We start from the raw sequence: 6,264 nt of genomic DNA on the forward strand, positions 1-6,264 counted from the left end.
CGTATGGGTCGTGGCTTTACCTCAGCTCTCACTGATGCTGCCTTTGTCTCAAGTCTCTTGTCATGAACTGCAGAGAACACTGACTGCCTCCTTGAGCTGCTTCTGTGGGTCTCTTGGCTCCACAGCATAGAAAGCCCTGTCATAACTGCTATCCTGTTAACTTCTCCTTCCTTAGGCGCATGTGGAAATCTTTGAGTTTACTGCGCTAAATGAGAAATTAGGAATGATAATTAGGCTTCTTTCTGCCTGACTATCCTTTTCTGCCTTCTTTACTCTGCTGGGGCTGTGCCGTGTTAGCATAGTGTTGCCTTTTGCGCAGTGGTTTTGTTCCTGAGATCCAAAGGGCAAAGAACCCCTTTGCCTTCAACTTTCCCTTTATCTCACCTAAAGGTTCTTTTCCCCCATCTGAGACTTCAGCTTGGAGAGGGTGGGTCAGGAGATACTTTTCTTTTGCTGCTTCCCTTCCCTCTGTCTTCCTTCCTCTTCCCAAAAGCCACTTGCAAAAGAAGGAATAGGCTTTCACACTTCTTGCTGTCTTATCTGGACTTCTGTTATGTAAAAATCTCTGATCAAGTCAGCCAGATCAGCCTCTTCACCCATAAAAGAACCTTAAAAATCCTTTTCTCTCATACAAAGCCTGACTTGCCAGATTATTTCCTATCTTTGTTGACTTGAAAATTCTATTTGGTGGCCCAAGTGATTACAAACTTTTATTTCTCTTTATATTAATGCTGCAATAATTCTGATCTCCTCACCTCATTTCTCAAGGAAGATGGATACTTTAGGATGTCTAAATGGTATGTAAAAGGAGAAAGCCTGGTAATATATTTCAAAAAATATTATGTGTGCTATGTATGGATCAAGTGACTGTTTTAGTTCATCTGTCTTGCATGTGACATTAGCCTGTAAGTAAAGATAGGGTTAGACTAGCTCAGAAGAAAATGTGGCCTGTACTGATTGATTCGTAGGCTGGTAGTACCTAAAATGTCCCTCGACTGTATCCACTAATGACAGCTTATACATTGACCTTCAGATGATCCATTCTCACTTGTCAAGCCCCATTTCCTAAGATTTGGGTAAAGCAAATGGCCCAATCCTGCTGTAGAATGAATCTTTTAGGACCTGGCAAAAAGAGAATTTTGAATATTGACAAATCTTTGCAAGATAACTTTTTAAAAATAAATATAAATTGGCTTATGAAAAAAAAACCTAAGAAAATACTCTAAATAGGTTTTAAATAAACAAAATATACAAAATAAAAATGTTTTGTTTCCCATGTGTAATGTTGAACACTTTTGTTTTGAAGGAATTTTAATTTTATTTCTTAGAAGTTATTAGGATATTGTATAAGAGGTGAGAATGACATTTTAAAAGTCTTTATTCTTGATGGGATTGAACTTCCATTATTTTCGGCCTTATGACTTCTCAAAATTTGAACAGTTTGCCTATAGCAGGTATTTCTTTTGTAAATCTCTTGGATAATAAGGTTCTTCCTACAGGAGAATAAAGAAATTCCAAGTTCTCCAAATATGTATATGTATATGAGAATATGGAAATTGTATAAGATAATGATAATTTTGTCAGAACTACCTTCAGTATGCATCCAATTATGTTTTTTTAAATTTAATTTTATTTTTTTACACAGTAGGTTGTTATTAGTTATCCATTTTATACATATTAGTGTATACATGTCAATCCCAATCTCCCAATTCATCCCACCACCACCCCCTCCCCCGCCACTTTCCCCCCTTGGATCTAGAGACTGTCATACGGAGTGAAGTAAGTCAGAAAGAGAAAAACAAATATTGTATATTAACGCATATATGTGGAACCTAGAAAAATGGTACAGATGAACCGCTTTGCAGGGCAGAAATAGAGACACAGATGTAGAGAACAAACGTACAGACACGGGTGTTGAACACTTTTATAGTTAGACTTTATTTAAGATGGTCCAGCCAAGCACCAAACTTATATTATACATGGCAAGTTAATGCCATAATACCAAGAGAATACCTCTTTCTTTGCATCATTACAGTATGTTTTCTCTAACAGACTATAAGCAACTTGAGACCAAGACTGTGTCTTATTCACTTTCGTAATCCCAGACTCTAAGGTGATAACTGGAACAATGTAAATATTAGCATGTATTTGCTGTCTGTTTAGATCTTTGCTGATCTCTGAACAAAAGGCATGTGAAAGAGAACCGAAAGGAAATGATGTATATCTCTTTTTAATGTTGTATGCTTGGGACAATACTCCATGACAAAGGAACCTAATAATTTGAGTTTTAACTTGTGTTGACCCCAAAATGAATTTGAATGGCCCAACTTAATAACAGGCAGGGCTTTGGGTGAAAAACAGATTTCTTGGCAATCTAATCTAGTTTATAACAGCATGAAGTGCCTTGGTTAGCACAGTCTTCACAAGCTAACAAAGCCAGGAGTTCTATAACATTTATGATACTGATAGGAGCGTAAAAATGTATAAGGTTTCATTTGATGTACTACAAGTACTCTGGATTGTGATATCTCCTGGTCATAACATCATACTGAAATACCATGGCAACTTAAAAAAAATATTTATACAAATGTTAAAAAAATAAAATTAAAAAAACCTTGTGAGATGAACAGCAAAATCAGTCCTTTGATTTTTAATTTATGAGTTGCAAGTCTTTGCTTTTTAGGACTTGAAAATGTTTCAAATTTCCCCATTTCTAAGGGGAATATTTTGGTATTGAAAGTTTAAAGAATTTTAATGGCAAGAATAAAGCATTGTTAGTTCCAATTGAATAAGTGTTTTGAGAATTGTTATTATTATTGTTTTATATAAAAAGGTTATTTGTGCATGTAAGGGGAACATATTTTTGTGATAAACCTGTCACATAGTCATTGTGCTATAACAGAAGTCTTGTTACTTTGTAAAAAGCCCGAATATTATGATTACTGAGTGCTCAGAAATGTTCCTTGAGTGGTTATAAACAGATCTGACCAATAGATATGGTGAGGTAAGCAGTTCATAACTGTCTTTGAGGGATTCTTAGTTTGGGTTGCCCAACTGAAAAAGGAGTATTATTTGACATGTCTATGGATATAATGGTATGCTGGGCAGCAGGTCTGTGGCCTAATTCAGCCAGAGAACGTGCATTAACAAATTGGCTCTGTCAATGATGGATTATGCCTGAAAGAAGCTAACTGAATACAGTCTACTGGTGTAGTCATAGAGCAGCTCAGCTTTTTTTCTTCTTCCCATCAGGCTGACTTTTGGCTCAGCACTTAACAAGCTCCACATGCAAAACTGGATGATCCTGGTTGCCGTAAAGCGCCCTCAATGTGTGCGTTTGGGGAAAGTGAAGAAATACTTGGATTAAATTTTGTGTGTTAATCTTTTGGAATTTGTGTGGATCAGACTCTGGGAAGGAAATTGATAGCTTCATGGTGAAATGTTGGCATACAATTTCTAACTTCCATTTGTCAGCTAAAACGGGAAGTGTTCAGGGTCAAAAACATTTATTTGCTACCTACAAAGATAATGAATGGACAAAAATGAGTGTGTTATTGTAATATTTGGAATTAAAGCCCAGCATAAAGTCAAGCCATTTAATTAGTCCTTAAGCCAGTTGGTTGCAATGGACTCTTCATTTCTTTGTAATTTTTGTTAGATTTAGTAAGAAGGCAGAGCATGGCTGTTAGTACGGGGTTGCCTTTATGCAGGATAAAAATATGGAGCTTTAAAATTTAGAGCAGTGCTTCATTAGAAATAACTCCATGCCATTCTTTTGGACTCTTTAATAGCACTTTTCAGTTTTTCTTTGCACTGCCCAGGAGATGAACACATGTCACCTTTAATAGCACATTTCTTCATTGAGGTTATACTTCTAATTTCATGCTTGATGGAAGTTCTCAACTGATGATATGCCAGCTTTCTGTATGAGAAGTGTCAGTAAGTCTTTACATTTCTAAGAAAAATAGCACTTGAATTGTGTAACCAATCCATTTATTACTGATCAGGCTAGAATATGCTTTAGTAACAAGGAATGCTTAAATCTCAGTGGCTTAACAAAACAAAGGTTTAACCCTCACTCATGCTACATGTCCACAATTGATTGGCAGGATCTCTGACAGAGGTTCCATTTGGACAGACGCTTTCATGATTACATGGCAAAGGGAGCATGTTAAATCATATCCTGGCTCTTAAAGCTTCCTCCTCATATCCATTCACATTTTATTGGCCAAAGCAAATCAGTATTTGCCTACCCCAAAGTCTCAAAGATTTTTCTCCTATGTTTTCTTCTAGAAGCTCTGTAATTTTTACATTTAGTTTAGTGAGCCATTTTGGGTTATTTTTGTGTGTGATATGAGGTAAGGATTGAATTTCATTTCTTCCCATATGGATTTCCAGTTGTTCCAGAATAATTTGTTGAAAAGATTGTCCTTTCCCCATATAATTATCTTAGCACATTTGTAAATAGCAAATTAACTATCTATCTATCTGTGTGCCTATCTATCATCTATCTATCATCCATCTGTCTACCTATCTACCTATCTATCTATCTATCTATCTATCTATCTATCATCTTTATATATCCATTACTGGGCTGTCTGTCCTGGTCCATTGCTATATATGTTTATCCTTAGGCCAGTGCATACTGTTCTGATTACTGTAGCTCTAAGTTTGAAATAAGTAGTGTAATTCCTATAACTTTGTTCTTTTTCAAAATTGTTTTCACTGTTCTAGGTCTTTTACAGTTCCATGTAAATATTGTAATTAACTTGTCAGCCTTTGCAAAGAAGCCTCCTGAGCTTTTGATTAGGATTGCTTTGAATCTTTGGGCCAATTTAGGGAGGGAGAATTTATATCTTAACCCAGTTGAGTTTTCCAATATGTCCTTATCTATCTAGGTCTTTAATTTTTTCTCAACAATATTTTATAATTTTCAGTGTATACTATTAAATTTATCCCTAAGTATTTCATTTTTCAAACTAATGCAAATGGAATTATTTTCTAAATTTCATCTTCTAATTTTCATGCTAGGATATATAAATACAACTGATTTGTGTATATTGGCCTTGCATCCCATAAACTTGCTAAATTCACTTATTAAATTTTAGTAGCTTTTGGGGGCAGATTTCTCAGTATCTTCTATGTATATAATAATTTCTTTTGCATGGTAAGATAATTTACCTCTTCGTTTTCAAGTAGTATGCCTTTTATTTCTTTTCTTGCATTATTTCACTAGTAGGACCTCAAGCACAATGTTGAACAGAAGTTGTTAGAGCAGATATCTTTGCCTTGTTTCTGATCTTTGGGGGAAAGATACTGTCTTCACTATTAAGCGTGATGTTAGCTGTAGGTTTTTAGTAGCTGTAGGTTTTTAGTAGATGCTTTTTATCAAGTTGAGGAAGTTTTCTTCTAGTCCCAGGTTTCTGAGATTTAAAAGTTAAGGATGGGTATTGAAGTTTGTCAAATGTTTTTATGCATTTATTGAGGTGCTCAGATGTCTTTTCTCCTTCATTCTGCTAATATGGTGAATTACATTGATTTATTTTCAAATGTTATACCAATCTTGTATTCTTGGGAAAAACCCACTTGGTCATAATGTATTAGACTTTTTATGTATTACTGGATTTAATTTGTTTATATTTTGTTAAGATTTTTGCTTCTGTGTATATGAGACATATTAGTCTTAAATTTTCTTTTCTTGTAATGTTTTTGCCTCTTATTGTTTTTTTTCCTTTTACAATAGACATTCGAAAAACTTTACTTGTATGAAATAGACATTTCAATAGACATTGTGTAGTGTTCAAAGTATATACAATGACTCAGACTTACCACTCAAATAGGATTTGATCAGCCTGCTCTATGGACTATGTAAGGTATACTCAAGTTTAGTACAATTGTTGAAGTCCTCAGTATTTTCCTTTTTTTTCTTTAATTTTTTCTTTTTTTTTAATTAAAAAGAAAAAATTTTTTTGGCTGCTTTGGGTCTTTGTTGCTGCATGCGGGCTTTTGCTAGTTGAGGCGAGCAGGGGCTACTCTTCATAGCGGTGCACGGGCTTCTTATTGTGGTGGCATCTCTTATTGTGGAGTATGGGCTCTAGGCATGTGGGCTTCAGTATTTCTGGCACGTGGACTCAGTAGTTGTGGCTCCTGGGCTCTAGAGTGCAGGCTCAGTAGTTGTGGCGCACAGGCTTAGTTGCTCCACAGCATGTGGGATCTTCCTGGACCGGGGCTTGAACCCGTGTCCCCGGCATTGGCAGGCGGATT

General features: G+C 35.6%; 1 protein-coding gene across 1 annotated transcript in view; it reads left to right on the forward strand.

The window, feature by feature from the left end:
* Positions 1 to 3,841, forward strand: part of XKR9 (XK related 9) — a 39,486-nt gene extending 35,645 nt beyond the window's left edge. Inside the window, exon 4 of the mRNA XM_004280583.3 lies at positions 3,253 to 3,841. The gene's annotated coding sequence lies outside the window, so the exon portion shown is untranslated. The remainder of the gene's footprint in view (positions 1 to 3,252) is intronic.
* The last annotated feature ends 2,423 nt before the right edge of the window (positions 3,842 to 6,264 follow it).

The sequence above is a fragment of the Orcinus orca genome, chromosome 17 (genome assembly GCF_937001465.1).
Source record: "Orcinus orca chromosome 17, mOrcOrc1.1, whole genome shotgun sequence".
NCBI classification, from domain to species: Eukaryota; Metazoa; Chordata; class Mammalia; order Artiodactyla; family Delphinidae; genus Orcinus; species Orcinus orca.